At 60.1% G+C, this 20,426-nt stretch overlaps 2 long non-coding RNA genes across 2 annotated transcripts; one reads left to right on the top strand and one right to left on the bottom strand.

Annotated features, from left to right (window-relative positions):
• Positions 1-8,539: 8,539 nt before the first annotated feature.
• Positions 8,540-10,052, bottom strand: LOC140611358 (uncharacterized). Its single transcript, XR_012012613.1, has 2 exons — positions 9,689-10,052; positions 8,540-8,787 (listed from the first exon to the last, which is right to left on the bottom strand). It is a non-coding gene; the product is annotated as an uncharacterized lncRNA (long non-coding RNA).
• A 2,759-nt stretch (positions 10,053-12,811) lies between these two features.
• LOC140610702 (uncharacterized) lies at positions 12,812-20,125 on the top strand. Its single transcript, XR_012012251.1, has 4 exons — positions 12,812-13,769; positions 16,429-16,606; positions 17,432-17,766; positions 19,360-20,125. It is a non-coding gene; the product is annotated as an uncharacterized lncRNA (long non-coding RNA).
• The last annotated feature ends 301 nt before the right edge of the window (positions 20,126-20,426 follow it).

Here is a 20,426-nt window from a genome sequence, read left to right as displayed (position 1 = left end):
ACACCCCAGGATGTGATTTGTGTCTTTTCTGGGCCCACAGGGACCTTGCTCCCTGCCCTACGTGCCAGGAGCACGTCACAGCTCCAACCCCCAAGTTAGGAAGCTGCTGGGCTCGGGGAGAAGGGGCCAGGCACACTCAGGTCAGGCCAGCCTGGTTCCGGAAGCTGGAGTTGGCATTTAACGGTCTGGGGGCCAAGGCAGCTTCCTCTTGGGTAACTGGCTGCCAGGAAGCTATAGGCCTGGCCCATGCCCCACCAGGCCTGGGGGAGAGAGTGCCAAGGCTCCAGGCTGGGAGGTCTATCTGGGGGATGGGGGGTTGGGTGGGGGCAGATACAGCTGATTTTCCTTTCCCATGGAAGGGCCAACCACCCACCTGTATATTCTGCCCAGGGTAGATCCAGGGATAGGTAGGACTGCACAGGGGTGGAAGGCTGCAGCAGACAGCCGGGCCCTCCTACCCCATCCCAAGCTACGTCCCTCCCCGCAAGTCCCACCTCCAGACACAGATCTGGGTCAGGGTCCTCATCGTTCCCCCAGGCAGCAGCCCACCCAAGGAAGGCCGGCGCCACAGGCTCCGAGGGGGCTCGACTCCTGTTCCTGCTGAACTGAGCCAGTCTGCACAAATCAACTGTGTTTCAGCTCAGTAGGCACGGGAGGCAGAGCCCAGGGAGGCCCAGACAGGCGCAGCGGCAGAGCCAGAGGAGGCGGGGTCCCGGGGGGCGGAACTTAGCCACTGTGAACACGACTTGGTGTGGACTCTGCTCACAAGCAGCTAAGCCCTGCTCCCCAGGCCAGACGAAGACAGCAGGGGCCTCTCTGCCATCCACCCCCACCCCAGCCTCAACCCCATCCCCAGGCAGTGTCCTCAGCAGTGGCGGCAGCAGTGGTGGTGGTGGTGGTGGTGGTGGTGGTGGTGGTGGCAGCCCCAGAGGCAGGGCTCAGGGTCGGTTGGAAATCCCTGGCAATGTGATTTGTGACAGGCAGCAAATCCCATCCCCAGGAACCCCAGCCGGCCATGGCACAGGGGTGGGGGGGCACCGGGTGGGGCCAGCAGCTGGCACCTGGGGGAGAGAGAGAGAGCAAAGGAGGTAATGAGATTTGAAGACATCTGTCCTCCAGGTCCCCTGCCTGCCACTGCCCACTGAGGGAAGCTCTTCTCCAGAACCACAAGCAGGGAACGCTGTACCACCAGACTGGACGTCCCCGACACGGCCACGCGCTCAGTCCCAGGCCCAAAGACGTAGAGATGCCCAAAGGATCCCTTTGGGCTAAGGAGGCTGCAGGGACTCCCAGAGCCAGGTCCCCCCCTTCCCCGCCACTAGCGAGCCCTGGGCGGGCTAAATGGGGCCATGAGGAGAGGAAGTCGAGGGGGTGGCGGGCAGGCGGGTGAGGAAGTGATCTCACCCCAGCTGGCGCCACTTCCTAGAAGCCTGAAGGGCAGGAGGAAACCACCAGGGCCTCCCCCCATGGCCTGGTCTCCTCAGTGGCCAGGCCTCAGCCTGCACCCCACCAGCGCGGACGCCAGCAGTGGGTGCCCCGCTCTTCCCTTGGGTACACGCAACTGCAGAGTATCAGACTGGGCTTAAGGTGCAAATCCCCACTCGGCCATCTCCCAAATGCCTTCCAAGCCTCAGTTTCCCCCTCTGTAAGACAGAGCCAAGGGCCTCAACTGCTTATCACGGGGAGGTTTTGCCAAGAGTGTATGTGTCATTTAGCAAGTGCCCAGCGCCAGGACCACCTTCCAGAACTTCCAGGACTCAGTGCAAAATGCAACTGTGGGGCCCCTTCCCAAGCTAAGAACGTCAAGAGGCTGAAGCAGAGCATTAATCCAAGCTTCAGGTCCTTCTGAGCAGGAGAGACCCTGTGAGCTGCACATTACAAGGCCATGAAGCTGCTCCGTGTTCAGTAAATGGAGATCTCCGTAATGGTAAGAGCCCTGTGGCTAGGACACCCCAACTCTGAAGCCAGTTTGGGCAGATCTGAACCCTGGCTCTGTAGCTCTGTAGCTGGGCGACTCCTACAAAGTCACTCAGCCTCTCTGGGTCTCCCTTTCCTCGTCCGCAAAGCGGGGATAATGTCGTGGCAAGGATCTCAGAAGTGATACGTGTACTCAGGACGGGGCTACGCTGTCATCACACAGAAACAGAAAAGATGGTGGAAACGAAGACTCCGAACACGGGTGGGACCCCAGTGCCCAGAGCTGGTGGCGCCCACCACTGGGAGACAGGTGGAGCGAGGGGTCCCGCTCCATCCCCCGATCCCTCCCGTATACACACACACACAGACACTGGCCACCCGCTTTCCCATCAGGCTCCAGCCCAACCCTGTCCCCTCGGGGTCTGGGGGCACCAACCGGGAGCAGACAAGGCCCTGCAGGGCGGCCGGCCTCCCTGGGCCGCCTCCGGAAGTGAGACAGCACATTCGTGTCCCAGGGACGAGAACGGGAAGGGCGGCCATTTGGCCAGGCCCGTTTCCTGTGGGGTTTCCCCTGCACAGAGCCCCGGGCCGGGGCCAAGGCCACTCCCCATCCCCAAAGGCACAAAAGGCCCGGGTCTCTCATGGATGGGGCACCGCCACGCAGGTGCCCCGGAGCCAGGACCCCCGTTACCAATGGTGCGCCCCTCGGGCCCACAGGAGATGGTGTCCAGGGAAGGCCAAGTTCTTGGCAGCTGGAGGCGTGGGGAGAAGATGGGCCCCTGGGCCGGGGAGCAAAGCAGGCCCCAAGGCACACGGACGGATGGATGGATGCACGCGTGTGTGCCGGAGTGCGCTCTGCAGACAGGGCGTGGGGGCAGGAGACGCCGGCGGGAGTACTGCCCCCCCACCCCGTGCTCCGAGAATGAATCAGGGGCAGCTTCCGCCGGGGGCGCCACCACCACCGCCCCCAAGCCTGGTCCCCAAATACTTTCCACCCTCTCGGAGCAGCTGGGATCGGAAAATACCAAGGGCTGCAGGCCCCGCCCTGCCCGCCACCGCCCGCCCTCCCAGCCTGTCACTAACGCTTTGCCTAATGGGCCCAGACTCTCCGCAGAGGCTCCCCGGGCCGGGCCCAGCGCCAGCCGCCAACCTGGGCCGCCCAGCCAAGTGCCGCCTGACCACCAGCCCCCCCAGTCCGCTACCCCAGCCCCAACACAGCGACCGTAACGACCGTCCCCATGGGCGGCCCTCAGAGACTGGCACCTGGGTGGAGGCAAGAGCTGGACGGTGGCAAGTGGGTGGGCCCCCCGCTGCCCACCCGGGGCTGGGGGGGAGGGGGAGACAGGCCCAGGAAGGGGTGAGTAAGTGAGCACTGAATCACTTGTTATAAATAGGGGAACCAGGCAAGTCACATCCCAGCCCCCATTGCGCCCAGCCACACCACACCAAACTCCAGCCCCTGCTTTCGACTTTAATCCCCATAGGGTCAGCCATAGAATTCCCAGGGGCCCCCTAACAGCCACACGGAGAGCCCTCCACCGACGGGCACCCCCTTCTACCACGGCCACCTCTCGCCGCGTCCTCCCAGCTCCACGTCCTGGCCCTGGCCTGCGCGTTGGGGGGCTGCTGGCCTCAAGGCCTGGCGCTGGCTTCTGGGTCCCGTCCCCCTTCCTTTAGCGCCCCCCCACATTCCCAAGCCCAAGGCTCAGGGCCCCCAGGATCGCCAAGGCATTCTAAGGGTGTGGGTGACCACAGTCCTGGCTGGTGATGCCAGACCCAGGCCAGGGGAAGGCCAAGGGTCTTAGAGTCTCCGAAGTCAGCTTCGCGGCCGCTCGCCCCCCGGGGCCCCCATCCCAGACCACCCGCCCGCTCTGCCCAGGGCCACAGCTCAGTGACCACACCCAGGGTGGCGCCAGCACCAGCACCCTGGGGCAAGGCGCCGCTCGAGCATGACTCAGCCGTGCCCAGCATGGCGGCGCCCTCCTCTGCGCAAGGGTTCCCACCCGCCCACGCCCACTGCCCTCCACGCCGTCCTTCCCAGGTGAGCAGCCCTCCGCAGACACACCTCCTCGTGCACCCAGGACACCCGAAGGCAGGAGACACGGTGCCCACAGTGCCCCAGAAGGCAAGGGCCCGCCCCGGGGAGGCGAGGTACGCCGGCTCTCCGCTGCTTCCCGACGCTCCCCATTTACAGATGGAGAAACCGAGGCCCAGAGGAATTCGGAGCCAGGCCCAAGGTCATGCAGCAAATCTAAGGAGAAGCCAGGTCTGCTCCTGGCAGAAAGTGTATCCACCGTAAGGAGGGGCCGGCCGGCCAGCAGCCCAGTGAGGGCGGCCAGAGGGGGGCCGCTCAAGACCACCAGGGCTCCGGGGGGCACCCCTCACCGCGCGCACACCCTCCGCCAGCTCCCCCAGGTGAAGGGCACACTCTGAAAAACGCCTTAAGATCTATCAAAGCGCCACCTGGGCCCCTAGCAAGCGGGTCGCCCCAACTGTACCCACCCTGAGCCTAGGGCCAGATACCCCGGGACGGCAGCCGGGACAGGGATCTGCCTAGCACGCGCAGAACATCTGGCCTCCACTTACAACAGGCAGGGGTGGGTACGGGGGTCCCCGCGAGGACCCCCGGAGCATCCGCCTCGGCTCTCTCCAGTGAGCAAGGGTCTGCGGAGACTTGGAGGCCGGGCCAGCACCGACAGGCCCGACCCCCCCGGACACGCCCTGTCACGCCTGTGCTCCGCGTGCCAGCCCTGGGCCAGGCCGGCAGCTATTTTAGGGCCCCCTCTTAGGCCCACAGACGAGGCCTGCCAGTTGGGGTCTTGAAGGAGCTTCCAGAGGACATCCCGCAAGGGCAGAGGGCGATGGGTGCCCTTCTGGGAGCCAGGACAGAGCTGGCACCAGGCCCTGGGGCCCGTGCCTTCCCAGGACGGCGGTGGCGTGTGAACACATGCGCACGGGCTGGCCCGGGCAGGGTGCGTGGGCGAGCGGACAGGGTGTGTCCCACATCACCTCGCCTCTCTAAGCCGGGGCACCTGTTGGGTACTGCCCTCCAGCTCCGGCTGGCATGGGCAGGGCTGCCAGAGGACACCCTTCATGCCAGGAGTCCCGCACCGCCCCCCCCAGCCCTACACGCATACACCAGCCGCATACACCAGGCGTCAGGAGTCAGGAGTCAGGAGTGGGCAGCTGGTTAGGGCTGGGGCAGGGAGGGGGCGGTGACACAGAGCCAGCTACACTTTCAAGGCATTCAGGAGGCCATGGGGCCTGGCTGGGCCTGGCTGGGCGGGATAGGCAAGTCAGTGTAGGGCTGGGGGCTTTGGTGGCAGTCAAGTCCAGTGCTGGGGTCAGAGGTCAGTGCCAGCGAGAATGCAAAGTTCAGGTTTTTAGTCTGGGCCCTTCCACCCTCCTGCAGCCCAAGGGCACGAGGACCGCAGCTACTCCCAGGAATCTCAGCTACTCCCAGGAATCTCCCAAACCCGGCCCCCTTTCTAAGCAACCCGGAATGAGCTCTTCTGTCCTGGGCCAGAAGGAACCATGAGGGAGGAGAGGGGTCCCCCAGTCTCCACCAAGCTGGGGCTAGCTGCTGGGCCCCCACTCGATCTCCTCACTGGAAGGCCTCCCCTCCACTCATTGGCTGACATGTCGAGAAGTTGAACCACTGGGTCACCCGCCATCCATGGAACTCGGGGAGACCCCTGCACCCACTCCTCCTGCCCCATCCCCACCAAAGGCGAGACAGGCACCCCAGGAGCCCAGACACCGTGTATCCATCCCTCCTAACCCCAAGCCGGGCATATGCCCTCCCCCTTCCCACCCTGCCCACCTTGACCCGCCCCAGTCTCTGGGGGACCCGCCCTCCCCGCCAGCTCTCATGGGTCTCGGGGTCTCCGGTGGGGGGAGTGGCTAGGGGTCCCCAGTGGGCCCCCGGGGAGGGGGTGAAGGTTGGGCCGCCCTTCCCCCGCTCCGTAGGGGGCGCCCCGGGGCTCTGCCGCCGCCGCCAGATGCACGATCCCCGCTGCCCCCCCAGCCGCCGGCGGCGGGGCGGCGCCCACCCCCTCGCAGAGGGCCGCGGACCCGCCGGGCGCACCCCCACTCCGCCCACGAGTCCGGCGCGGAAAAGTTGCCGCCGCCGCCGCGGCGCCGCCGCCTCCCTCCCGGTTCCCTCCCGACTCACCCGCGGGGGAGGGGAGCGGCGCTCGGGGCTCCGGCCGCCGCCCCGGGCCCGATGGCAGAGACGCGGGCGGGCGGCGGGCCCGGGACGGGCCGGGGTCGGTCGCCGGCCGCGCTCCATCCCACTCACTGGCCGGCCCGCCGCGGGGCCGAATCGCTTTTAAAACCTTCCCGTCTCCTCCCCTCGGCCGGACAGGGGGCGGGCGCGGGGCGGGGCGGGCGCCGCCGTCATGTGCCCCCGGAGCCGGTCCGCCCCCACTTTCTCTCTCCGTCCCCCAACTCAGCCCCAACTTTCTCCCTCCTTGTCCCGACTCTACCTGGGGCCCCCGAACCCAGCCTGGCCTCCCCCTGCCGGTCCTGGGCCCTGGAAGCAGCCCCAGATTTTAAGCGAAGGCTCTCCCTGCGCGGGGAAGGACAGAAGCAGGGGGCTTAATCCCCCCCTCGCACCCCCAAACCCCTCTTGGCAAAGCCCTGCGCAAGGGCAAGAAGAGGAACCCAGGGGCCCTCGTCCCGGGCGAGGGAGATGAGGGGTGGGAGGCCCGGCACCTGACCAGGCCCTACGGGGACTGTACCCTTCCCTGGGAGGGCAGGGGCCTGGGTGTTCTGGGTTCCTGCCCGACACCCATCCCCACTTCCTGCAATTCTTCCCCCCATGCCTTCCTCAACCCCAGGAAGTCCCTCCTTTTATCCCACCCAACCCTCTCCTGCTGCCATTGAAGACTCTGACCCCAGTCCAGGTGGTCCCTGGAGCAAGGTTCCCCCCCCCACTCTGGCTTCCCAGCATCCCCACCCCCCACCTACCCAGAGGCTCTGGGAAACTCCCCAGCTCCTGGAGTATCCCTGGGATAGAGTCCCTCCCTGGATCCCTCCCTACTTCCCTGCCTGCGTCTTTCCCACCACATCCTCCACAGACCTCCCCTCCACCCGGAGAAACACGGCTGCATTGTTCCCCAGGACGGGGCCCTGCCTTGGGGCCTGGCCTTGTGCCCAGGTGGGGGGCCAGGAACAAAACTAAGCAAAGGAGGGGCGGGGTGCCCTCTGCCGCCAAGACAGCCTCCTTGGGCATGCCTGACTGCCACTTTGCCCTCTACAAGATGGGACAGGAGCTGATGGCTGCCAGACCACCGCCGCAGCCGCCGCCACCACCAGCACCAGCACCAGCACCACCACTACCTCTGCGGGTGGGGTTCTGGGGCCAAAGGACCCTTCTCAGACCCATGTGAGCATTGCTTTGGGGGAACATTTTTCTCTGCCCACTCCTAACATTTCTGACATCATATATTTGGGATTGGGGGCCACATTCTTCACCATCCTGGGAAGTAAGAGTAATGCTGGGGCGTGGGGAACCCAGCAGCAGGCCCAGGCAGAGGACCAGAGGGGGCTGGTTGGATGCCTCTGGGTCACCTCGCACCCTAGAATTCCTCCAGAGTCCTCCATTTCCTCAGTTCAGCTCAGCAGACTCCCACCTTGGATCTTAGTGGGAATGGGGAGAGGCAGGTGGAAGCCACACCTAGCTCCCATCCCATGGGACCCAGCCTGGGGGGTTTCTGGGTCTTTCTTCTCTGTGGGGCCCAAGGGGCAGGCTGGCCCAAGTTGCAGGATCTGGCAGGTTGGGGCAGGAGGGGGCAGAGCAGCCTGTGGGGCCCTGGGGGAAGATTTGGGGTGGCACAGAATTCCCCAACTCAGGGCGGGGCCCAGAGAGGGGTGGGGCACTTGCCACATGGCCTCCTGAGCAGCTACAAACAGGGGAATGGAGTTCTCGGGGGTCCAGGGTCTCCCTGTGGAGACACACGCACAGGCCCGTCTTTGTAGAAATAGAAAGTGACCAAATGACAACAGCGCACCCCGTCCAGACTGCGCCTCCAGAACGCTTCCTTCAGACCCCAGAACAACGCCTCCCATCCAGAACCATCCCTCTCCTGTCAGTAGTCCAGTTGGGCACAAATTTAGGAGAAATGCCTCCTCCACGCTGTTCTCCAGGGATACCTGTGCCAAAGCCCTGTATGAGCCATTACCTGTACATGGCTCAGACCACCCCCAGCTCACCAAGCATCCCTCAGCACAAGCTTGACGGGACCTCCCAGTGCCACCAGCCCTCCCCCTGGGTCCCTCTGACATTTGCCCCACATGCCCTGGACCTGGGGCTGGCCAATTTACCCAGGGATAGCAGCCAACAGGGATAGGAGCTCTCCAAACTGGCCAACCGATCCTTTGTCATGACAGGGAGGGGTAGGGGGACAGCGCCAGGGTGAGGCCAGGTTAAGTGGTCAAGTGGCACAGGGATCAAACACACGCCCATTTGTTTATTCTTCCAACATTCATTGAGTGCCTGCTGTGTGCCAGGCACTGTTCTGGGCGCTGGGGATACAGCACAGAGCAAGCTAGAAAAAAAAAAAAAATTTGCCTCTTGGGACTAACATCTGGAGAGGAAACAAACACACAGAAACAGATAGTAAGTATAAACATAGACTGTGTTGTTGGGTGATAGGTGCTAACGGAGAACAGAAGGGGGCAAAGGAGATGAGGATGGAGCGGGTGGGGGCCAGGTCAGGAAAGGCTACATGACAAGGAGGTGACATTTGAACAAAGACTTGTAGGAAGTGAAGGAGAAGGCATGCAGACTTCTGGAGGAAAAGTCCAGGTAGAGGGAACAGCCAGTGCAAAGGTCCCGAGGCAGGGAGCAGGGACCTGCCGGGGTATCTGAGAAAAAATGAGGACACCAGCGTGATGGAGGGAGGAGAGGAGCAGAGTAGAAGAACTGAGTTTCAGGGGCAGCCCGGGTGGCTCAGTGGTTTAGCACCTGCCTTCAGCCCAGGGCGTGATCCTGGAGACCTGGGATCGAGTCCCACATCGGACTCCCTGCAGGGAGCCTGCTTCTCCCTCTGCCTTGTCTGTGCCTCTCTCTGTCTCTGTGTCTCTCATGAATAAATACATAAAATATTAAAAAAAAAAAAAAAAAAAGAACTGAGTTTCAAATCCTTGCTCCCCGACTTTCTAGCTGAATATCTTTGGCCAAGTGATCACACCTCCCTGAACCTCAGTTTATCTCAAAAACCCGCAGTTTGCAGTTGTCACAAGGCTCTGAGATGAGATGAGAAATGTCCTGGCCTAAGGCCTGGGGTGGGGTAAAAGTTGGATAAGCGTGTGCGCAGAGGTGTACCAGGTCTAGGCAGTCGTGTAGGCCTGGGATGGGGGTGCTGGGTCAAGGGACCCTGTCAGACCCAGCCGCCCCGTAGGTCACCCCAGCTCACACGCAGGGCTGCCTGCCGGGCCCCATGGCAACGCTGCACACAGAGACATCAAACAGGCCCTGCCGAGGAAGTCCCACGTCACTGTGGTTAGGGTGGCTCCTCCCAGCCCAGCCCCCCTGGCGCGTGTGCTCCTCCTTGCCAGTCAGGGCCCCTGCCTCCCATCGCCCTGGTGACAGACAGTGTTATGGAGTGAGCAGGGATCCCACCACCTGCCCCCTCCCTGGGGCTCCGGCCGATCCCCACATCCGGGGAAGGACATTATGAGGTGGCCCCAGTCCCTGGCGGCTAACACTTCCATGCAGCCACCCTGGACCCCAGTGGGAGCACCAGGAAAGCCCTTGCCTACCCACCTAGGTTCCGGACAAGCAGAGGCTCCGGGGACCTGCGGGGACCCCCCAGCCTGGCACCCGAAATCCCTAGGGCAGGGTCTGGGCGTTGCTCAGGGGCACTGGAGGGGTGAGTCAGACAGGAATAGCCCCCAGGCCTGGCCCAGCCCCCACCCGGGGACTGACTCACCACCCACCCAGCACCGGATGACATCAGGGCCTGGCCGGCCACCCTCACTTGGCACCGTGCCAGAATGGGGGCGCCCAGGAGGTGTCACATCTGGCTGCCTTCTCCCCTCCGACCGGGGCCTGGCAGGCTCAGGGTTAAGGAGGGGCCCTCCGGGGGTCTCCCCACCCCCCCCGTCATCCCATCCCCCCCTTTCCCGGGGATTTCGGGCCCCAGCCCCTCTGACGTCACTGGGGGTTGCTATGGCAACTGGCCCGAAGTTCCCAAATAAAATCACCGCGGGCGGGTTAAGTTTCCTAGGAGGCAGCCGACCGGTAAACAATGGCGGTGGCGGGCGGGGCCCACGGGGGGCCGTCTCCCCCTCCCGCCCCGCACTCCGCGGGGACCCGGGGTCCCCCGCCCGGGACCCGCGAGCCCCGAGGGCACCGGCGCCCGGATGGGGGCCCCGCGAGGCCACGACCCGGAGGATGGGGGGGGATTGGGGGCCTCGGGGGCCTCGGCCGCGAGGCTAGGGCGGCGGGGAACAAAGGGGGGACCTGAGGCCTGGGAGCCGCCCTCCGCGCCCCCCGCCTCCCCTCCCCCGACCCCGGCCGGCCGCCAGTCCAGCTGTGGCTGCTCCCAGCTGCCTGGCTCCCCACATCTGGCGGGCCGCGCGCTCACTTCCTGTCGCCCCGGCCGCCTGGAGGGAGGTAAAAATAACCCTCCCCCTCCCCCTGCCGGCGGCGCAGACGGCGGATCCTCCCGGCCCGGAGGAGGGCGAGGCCGAGCCGCAGCGGGGAGAGGAGCCCCCCTGAGGCCGCCCGCCGTCCCTCCCACTGCCTCGGTGTCCTGGGAGGAGGGGCGCGAGGCGGGGGTGGGGGTGGCGCAGATCCCGGCGGCGGGACGGGGCCGCCAGAAACCCGAGGGGCCCGGCCCGGCCCCCCGCCGCGTGGAGGAGGAGGCGTGCCAGCCCCGACCCGCTGCGGGGACTGCAGCCCACGCGTCTGGGTGCCAGGCGGGGCCCACTCGCTAACTACGGAGACGGCTGGCCAACAAGCAAACAAGCAAGCAAGCAAACAAACAACAACAACAAAAAAAAAAACCTCTCTGGGCCTCAGTTTACCAATCCGTAAAATGGGACGATAGTGTTCGCCTCAAAGTGCGTTGGCTCCATGTCGCTAGCTATCCCCTGGGGAAGCTTGGGACCTTCAAGTACTCTCGCCAGATAAAACCCAAGACGCCCAGTTAAATTTGATTTTCAGATAAACAAGGAATCATTTTTTAGTATAAGTTATGTCCTGCGCAATACTTGGGACATCTTTATACTTTAAAAAAAGAAAAGAAAAAAAGAAATTGTTCTACATCCGAAAATCAAATTGAACTGGGTCTCTTGTATTTTTATTTGCTAAATCTGGCAACCATAGTCTCTGGCCTGAAACTACTCCAACAGACACCTCCCTGGTCTCCTCGCTTCTGGCCTTACCCCTTCCATCCCTTCGCCAGAGACAATCGAATCGCATCTTCCTGCTACCATACACCGCAAAAAGTTCCTCCAGGGTCCCCACCTCTGCTGACCACAGGCCCTGCTTGTCAGATGCCCACTTCTCCCCAGCCGTTCACGCGCACCTGCCCACTCGTGAGCAGTCTGCAGATCCTAGGGCATTACCTCTTCCGGGAAGTCCTCCTCACCTCCCACCATGACCCTCTGATTTTAGACTCTCCGGGAACCCTGTAGTCTTCTGTTTCCCCACTTAACTATTTGAGCAATTTATTCAATTGTTTGAGTACAAAAATATATATATTTCTTAAATGAGGCAGAGATGATCATTTTCCAGACAGATGGTCACTTCCCAGTGGAGGTGAGGGAGAGGCCCGTGTGCCAGCCCACCCTGCTCTGGGCTGGTACCTGTTCTTTTTCCCACCCTTTAGGGGTCCTGTGGGCAGCTTGCTGGTACCTGTTATGAGGTCCTGGGGAGCCAGAGTGGAGTGATACTGGCTTCTGGAAACCTCCCTTCCCTCACATAGCCTGGCAGTCTGGGAGGGAGCCTGGGAGGGCAAGGGCTTCAGCCGTCTTGTCCACAGCCCCCACCACACCCTGGCATGTCCCACCCAAACTCCAAGGTGGACTTGGCACCCATACCTATGCTCCAGACTCCCCCAGCAAGGACCACTGCCACGGTGGGGCATGCACCTGGCTGAGGGAAGCAGGGGAGCCCACGTCACCCTGCTTGGGATTCAAACTCGGAGCTCTGCATCTTCTGGCAAAGAGTTTTGCCTTCCCCGCGCCTCTGTTTCCTCATCTGCAAAATGGGAATAATACCTGGGAACTGTCAGAGGGCCATGATGGACACTAAGTTAGTTAATATAGGTAGGTACACACGTGTGTAGACCACCTTGGCACACAGAACGTAACCACTGAGCGTTGGCTCCTTTGGGAGCTCCTGATTCCCCACCCCAGCAGGCACCCTAAGACCCTCTACAGAAATGGTTTCGACCCCTTGGGCCACAGCTCTGGCCCGGCTCCACAGGGCTCTTCTCACCCCACAGCGAGTACACCGTGCCACCCCCTGACCCTGGCACCGGCCTCCAGAGGAGCAGGGCAAGCGCCTGGCTTGCGGGGACGCACCCTCTGTCCCCTGACCCCCGGGGAACCACAGCTGTCGCTGCGCCCTCAGGTCTGCGCCCACCAGGACTGCACGCCTGATCCGAGTCCTTAATCGCGGCGGGGCCGCGGGGGCCAGAGCCCGGCGCGGCGTCCAGCCGGCGGGAGGCTCGAACCCGGATCTCGCGTGCGGACGGGGCGGGGCCCGGCGCCGGTTGCCCGGCAACGCGCTGTTTGTTAGCGCGGGGGGCGGGGCCGGCGCGCGCGGTGACTCACAGCGGCGTGATGCGGCCGGGCAGCGGGCCCAGCAGCCTGGCGGGCGGCCCGGCTTCTGGCGGCCCCCGCGGCCGGAGGGGCCCGGCGGCGGGGGCGTCCCAGCTCCCCCCGGTGGGTGCCCGAGGCCCGTGGGGAAGCGGCCGAGCCGGGCCCCAGCTCGCGGGTCGCTTCGAACCCTGGCCCAGCCTGTCTCTCTTGGTCTGTGGCTTTCGTGCCCCTTGCCTCGGTTTGCTCATCCGTAAAATGGAGGCGACCTTGCAGGATGCGGTGACCCTCCCTGGTGCACAGGGCAGCGGGGATTGTCACCCACGTACACTCCCGGGCAGCGGTCTGCGTATGCCCCGACTCGGTTCGATCTCCCGTGTCTTTGGGCAAACTCCATAATCTCACGGAGCCTCAGTTTCCCCATCTGGTTAAAGGAGGCGGCAGGAATTCCCTACCTCTTGGGTGGTTTGAGGATCAGTGAATCAATAGTGAGACGACGGCTGGCACATCTCAGTACCAGGGGGCTCTGCCAACCAAGGGGGGGGAGTTTTCTCAGTGGTCTGAGCTCTCTCGCTGTAGGGCAGGGAGGTGGGCGCGGGGCAGGTGCCCGTGGAAATGGGTGCGGGTCACAGGCCCCGGGGAGGATGGCATGAGGCGGCTGCAGAGGCCCCCATCCCGAAGCCCAAGCTGGCAGCACCTGCTGCAGGCGGGCCAGAGGGGGGCCTGGGCGTGAGTCACCGCCCAGCAATGAGGCGTGAGTCACCCAGGGCGGGGTCCCCCGGCAGCCCCCCCAGCCGCTCCCACAAAGGCCCTTTGAGAAGAGTTCCCCACCCCCTCCTACAGTCCTTAGGCCCTCCGGAGGGTGGGACGTGGGGCCAAGACCCTGATGGGCTCCCCCCGGGAACCGGGAACCGTGCCTGGGCCTGGAGGCCACAGCCTGTTTCCGCCATGTCTGTGAGAAGTCACCGTGGGCAGCCTGGTGTCCCCCCGGGAAGGGGCTTCCAGGCCGCCTGAGTCACTCCGGGGACTGCAGTGGGTCACATGCACACACTGGACAAACTGAGTCAGGCTGTCTGGTAAGGAGGGCAGGCAGGGGGCCCTTGGACTCAGGCTTTGTGCTTGGGAACCTGCCGCTCAGAAGCCCATGGCTTCTGGCAGGAAACGGGGTGCGGTGGGCACATCTGGTCACGTCTCCCCTGGCTTTACCACCTCTGCCCAGGCCTCCCTTCTTGCCCAGCGGCGGGCCTTCTCCCCACCTTAGCTGTCCTTGAGCTTGCTGTGGGAGGGGCGGCCCTGCTGCTCCCGCGCTGGAGTGGGGCACACTGCAGGGCTGTGTCCCAGAATCCACAGGGCCACCCAAACACTCAGGAATCAAGAGGAAACTTTTTAAGACTTTCTTTTTCTTTTAAATATTTTATTTGTTCATCTAACAGAGAGAGAAGGAGCACAAAAGGGGAGAGAGAGAGAGGGAATACAAGCAAAGGGAGAGAGAGAGAGAGAGAGAGAGAGAGAGAGAGAACACAAGCAAAGGAGCAGCAGACAGAGGGAGAGGGAGAAGCAGCCTCCCCACTAAGCAGGGAGCCTGATGGGGGGCTCTGTTCCAGGACCCCAGGATCATGACCTGTGCCCAAGGCAGATGCCTAACTGGCTGAGCCACCCAGGGGCCCCTAAGATTTTATTTTTAACTAATCTCTACACCCAACATGGGGCTTGAAGGTAAAACCCCAAGATGAAGAGTCACATGCTCTACTGGCTGAGCCAGCCAGGCACCCCTGAAACATTTTTTATAACAGCTTTATTCAGATAAAATTCACATTCATACAACTAACCTGTTTAAAGTATACATTTCGGGAAACCCCTGGGGGGCTCTGTGGTTGAGCATCTGCCTTCGGCTCAGGTCATGATCCTGGGGTCCTGGGATAAGTCCTGCATCGGGCTCCCCTCAGGGTGCCTGGTTCTCCCTCTGCCTGTGTCTGCCTCTCTCGTGAATAAATAAATAAAATCTTTACCAAAAATATAAAAATAATAATACTAAATAATAAAGTATACATACAATTCAGTGTTTTTAGCATATTCACAGAGTTGTGCAACCACCACTACAATCAATTTCAAAACATTTTCATACCCCTAAAATGAAACCCCGGTACCCATCAGCAGTCACTTCCCATTTCCCCTTCACCCTCCCTAGCCCCCCGGCACCCCTAATCAACTTTCTGTATGAATGGACTCATACACTGTGACTTGGGACTGCCTTCATGGCTTTTTCTTGTCAGAGCACGTATCACTACTTCATGACTTTTTATTGCCGAATAGTATGTGGTGTGGATACATCACATTCTTTGTCCATCGATCAGTGGATGGACATTTGGGTTGTTTGCACTTTGGAGCTGTTATGAATTATGCTGCTGTGAACATTCTGTACAAGTTTTGTGGCAGAGATTGAATAAGATTTGAGAGCAATATGTTTTTTTTAAGATTTATTTATTTATTCATCAGAGACACAGGCAGACGGGGAAGCAGGCTACCCTCAGGGAGCCCAATGTGGGACTCAATACAGGGATCCGGGATCACGCCCCAAGCCAAAGGCAGACGCTCAACCACTGAGCCACCCAGGCATCCCAATATATATATTTTTAAGATTTTACTTGAGAGAGAGAGAGAGAAACAGAGTGACAAGCCTGGAGGAGGAGAAGCAGGCTCTTTGCTGTACAGGCCAATCCCAAGACCCTGGGATCATGCCCTGAGCCAAAGGTAGATGCTTAACTGACTGAGCCACTCAGGTGCCCCTAGAGCATTATTATTTATTTTTATTTTTATTTTTTTTAAGATTTTATTTATTTACTCGTGAGAGACACAGAGAGAGCAGAGACACAGGCAGAGGCAGAAGCAGGCTCCGTGTGGGGAACCCAATGTGGGACTTGATCCTAGGACCCTGGAATCATGACCTGAGCCAAAAGCAGACACTCAACCACTGAGCCACCCAGGTGTCCCTATTTTTTAAGTAAACTCTACCACCAACTTGGGGCTTGAACTCGCCACCCCAAGATCAGGAGTTGCATGCTCTATCAACTGAGCCAGCCAGGCAGCCCCTGAGTGCAATATTTTTGAAAATCAAAATTAAAATCAATGCAAAAAATCCAAAACGAACAAAATATCAATATTTTATTTAATTTTAAAAAAGATTTTATTTCTAAGTAATCTCTACACCCAACATGGGGCTTGAACTCATGACCTTCAGATCATAAGTCACCCACTCCACTGGCTGAGCCACCCGGGTGCCCCCCAAATATCAACATTTTATTTTTTTATTATTATTTTTTAATATCAACATTTTAAATAAAGATCTGATAGGGCTGGGATTAGGGAAATGTGAGAGAGGTGAGTCATAAGTGGGCAAAATCAGGTCTTGCCTAGACCTGAGCCTTCCAGGGAGGTTACCACTGGTCACACAGGGCTATTGAGATATGTCTTAAGTGTGGATTTTTGCTTTTTCTTAAAGAATGTAAACAGGGGTGCCTGGGCTGGCTCAGTTGATAGAGCACAGGACTCTTGATCTCAAGGTTGTGAGTTCGACCCCCATGTTGGGCGTAGAGATGACTTAAAAAAGAATGTAAGCAATCTCATTGTTTTTAATTTGATTACATGTTGAAATTATACTATTTTGGATGTATTGGGGTAGATATTATTAACATTCATTTCACTCGTTCCTTTTTTTTTTTTTTTTTTTTTTTTTAGATTTATTTGAGAGAGAGAGCAAGAGCATGAGCAGTGGGGGGGGAGGCAGAGGGAGAAGAAGCAGATTCCGCCCCCCACCTCAGTAGGTAGCTTGGTGGATGGATGCCGGGCTTGATCCCAGGACCCTGAGATCATGATCTGAGCTGAAGGAAGATGCTTAACCAACTGAGCCGCCCAGGTGCCCCTCCCTCTTACTTTTTTTTTTTTTTTAATGGGGCCACTAAAAGTTTTTAAAGTTACACATGTGGCAGCTTGCATTTGTGGTTTGCCGTAGCCTGCTGCTGGAGAGAGCTCCACTGGACTGGCTGCCTGTTTCCTTCCCTCTCGTGGACTTCTCCAGCAGCTGCCTGGTCACACCACTGACACCAGGTTGGCCAGTCAAACCAACTTCCCCAGTCATCACTGTCCTCCATCTCTTGTCATTTTTGCTCTTTTCTGCCTTTGGCCTCAGGACCCTGCTTTCTCCTAGTGTCCCTCCTCCTCTTCAATTGCTTTTGTCAAATGCCTCCCAAGGGCTATGCTCCCAAGGCACAGCTTTGGTCACTGTAATTGAGGACTCCTTCTCTGAACACCTCCTCCGGAGTGCCCCACAGGTGCCTCCGACTCACCCTGCCCCAGTGGGCCCCCACCTGTCCTCCTTGGTTCCTCACCCCCACACCTGGTCCATCCCTCTGCCCTGTCTGCCTCAGTTCCTGACACTGCCCATTCCCAACCCCGCTCCCTAGACCTTTCTCTGGGACAGCCACTCTGGTCTCCCCACAGGCCCTCTGCTTCCAACCTTGTACCCTGGGCAGGGTGCATGGCCTGGTGCATGTGACCTCATATTCTTTCTTAAAACCTCCCAAAGACTCTGCTTTTTCGTGATTCAGACAGTGGCTGCACAGCTATATTTATTTATCAAAGCTCATCGTTTGTATAAAGGCTGAATTTTACTCTCTGTAAATTCTACCTCAATAAACCAAACTAAAAATAAAAACCCTCCAAATCTTCCTGTCTTACTTAGATCCAAACTCCTCACTGGCCATCAAGGCCCTGCATGGCCCCGCCTCCTCCAGAAGCCTTTCCTGATTGCATCCTGGCCTGCAGGCTGGCCCCCATGCCTCTTCTGTACTCACTGGTGCCTCCAGATCTCAGCACTGAAGACTCCTCGTTAGGTCAGCTAGCTATGTGACTGTCCTCCCACCAGACAGGGGCAGGGAGGTGCCATGTCTGTATTGTTCCCCAGCACGCCAGGAGCGTGGTGATTATCAATACATCGATGCCACAGATATCGTCTGAGGCTCTGCTCGGGTGCCACAACGATCGAGACAAAGCTTCCTGCCCTGAAGGAACGGACACGTGAGTACAGGCGACAGACAAGAAATGAGATATGCAGTATAACATACAGTGTGGTCAAAGGTGATAGGGTGATGCAAAAAAGAAAAAATAGGGCAGGATGAAGCAAGGGGGTGTGATTTTAAACAGGCTGGGAAGGATGAAGCAAGGGGTGTGATTTTAAACAGGCAGGGAAGGATGAAGCAGGGGGTGTGATTTTAAACAGTCAGGGAAGGTGTCACTGAGGAGGTGCTTTTTTTTTTTTAAGATTTTATTTATTCATGAGAGATACAGAGACTACAGAGACATAGGCAGAGGGAGAAGCAGGCTTGCTGCGGAGACCCTGATGCAGGACTTGATCCCAGGACCCTGGGATCCTGACCTGAGCCAAAGGCAGCCGCTCAACCACTGAGCCACCCAGGTGCCCGAGGAGGCGCTATCTTGCAGAGACCTGAGGGAGGCAGCCTCGTGGCTCTCTGGGGGGAAGAGAGTCCCTAACAGAGGGAGCAACAACCAGTGCAAAAACCCTGAGACTGGACTATGCCTGGGGTGTTTGAGGAACAGTGGAGACCCATGTCCACTGAGCAGAGCGAGCAGTGGAAGTGGAGGAGGTGAGGGCCCGGATGGGACAGGATAGAGTATGCAGGGCTGTGGGGAGCATGTGAGCTTGGTCTGAGTGCAAAGGGAGCCATGGAGAATTCTGAGCTGAGGAGGGGCACGACCTGATTCCCGTGTTCTCAGCGCCCTCGGGATGCTGGGGGTGGAACGGACTGTGTGAAGCTGGAGCAGGAGAACAGGGAGGTAGTGACTGCACTGGGCCAGGGGGAGACCTGGTGGGGACCCCAGAACGGGTAGGAGTCTGATGCATTTAGGAGGGAAGGTAACTGCATTTATTAATGGGCTGCACTGTTAGGGAAGGTTGTGGCCCGAGCAGCTGGAAGGATAGAGCTGCCATTTCCGGGGACTGAGAAGATGGCTGGAGGAGTTGGTTTGTAGTTGGAGGGAGCAAGGTCCCACCTGGGGGCCTCCTCCAGACTGTCCCTGTCCAGACTCTGCTGGAGTGCAAAGGAAGGTGTCCCCACGGCCTGGGCCTTGCCTTCTGGAGCTTCTCTCTTGGCTGGCTCCTGAGCGTGCAAGCTACACGCCCAAGTGGGCACAGGCGGCCAGCACCCAAGACTCCTGGCTGGTGCACTAGTGGCCACAACCTTGGGGACCTCTTGGGGTTGGGGCTCTGAGCCCTCGTTGCTGAGAAGGGCCTTCTGGCTCACACACCCACCTGGCCAACATCTGGGTCTCTAAGGAGACCCTTGAGGGGACAGAAGGTGACATGGGGTGGGAAGTCTCTCAGGGAGAGGTTCAAGAAAAGCCGCTGCTGAGTCACAGCCATGGGTCCCCTATGAGTCAGCACTGGCAGGGGCCCCAGGAACTGGGGGCTGGGGGATGGGGTGGGGAGGGCAGTTCCCACGCCCAGAGGAACCAGGCGGTTGGGGCACTGGGGCTTCCCCCACTGCCTCTCCCATCCTGTGCTGGGCTCTAGGGGATATTCAGAGGACTCTGGGGAGGGGAGGGGGGAGGAAGTGGGGAAGGGGGGGTACTGACCACTGGACTTGGCTCCAGGAACCCTCTCTGAGTCTGACCCAGTTCAGGAATGCAGAGGCTGCGGGCCCAACAAACGTGTTGCAGCAAGAAGGCGAAGAGTTAGCCATTAAGAGGGACCACGTGTAAGTGAGGCATTAGTGGGGACCTCGATTTGGGGGCTTCTATTTAAGAAGAGCTCCTTGCTTCTGGGGCCTCTGCATTTTGGCAGTGGAGGTTCCAGCCTGGGGGGTGCAGGCGGAGCCCCCAGCTGCGGAGAAGCAGGGGGTGTGGGAGGCCTCCCGAGCGGAGCTCCCAGCCCGCCCTCGCAGAGGAGGGCTCTGGAGTCTGCTGCCCCCTGCTGGTGGCCTGGGGAAAGCTCGGCGGGCCGGAGGTCGTTGGAGCGCTTCTTCAGGCCAATCCCGGCAGGAAGGAGGAGGGGAAAGGCCTCGCACAGAATTCCAGCTCTGCAGGCTCCAGGCTATGCCATCTGGCGCAAGGGGCAGACCCTCTCTGGGCCTCACTTGCCCGTCTGTAAAAAGGACAATAGTCACTTCGTGGGCTTGCGGGGGAGAGTCTGAGATGATTGTCAATGCACGAATGAATGAATGAATGAATGAATGAAATGAATGTTGTTTATTCCAGAGCGACCCTCTCCCGGTTTTCAGTTAGGGGAGGCGTGGGCAAGGGAGATGACTCCACCCACAACGGCCCAATTACTGTTTCCTCCCGTCCTCTTCCTTGCTTGCCCTCTCTCTCCAGGAATTACCAGCCATTTAGGGGGAGTTGGGGATAGAGCAGGGCTGAATCCTAGCAGCTTCTTTTTGCGGGGGCGGGGTGGGGGTGGGGGTGTCCTAGGGACATCCGCCTGCCTGGGCCAGCTAGAGCTTGGCTTTCTCTGAGGAAGGGGGCCAGGTATGGGCAAGTGGACCTGTCCAGGGGCAACCCAGGCAGGGCTGTGGTGAGAGAGCGGATGGGGAGGGGCAGGGCCAGGTGGAGCCGGGCCATGGCTCGACAAGGGTTAAAGCCTGGGTCTGAGTGGGGTGTAGGAAGGTTTCTCGGCCCCCTGTCAGTCTGGGATGGGGGATGGATAAATAAACAGAATGAGA

This window comes from Canis lupus, chromosome 19 (genome assembly GCF_048164855.1).
Source record: "Canis lupus baileyi chromosome 19, mCanLup2.hap1, whole genome shotgun sequence".
Classification (NCBI taxonomy): domain Eukaryota; kingdom Metazoa; phylum Chordata; class Mammalia; order Carnivora; family Canidae; genus Canis; species Canis lupus.
This window is presented reverse-complemented; position numbering and strand designations above follow the sequence as displayed.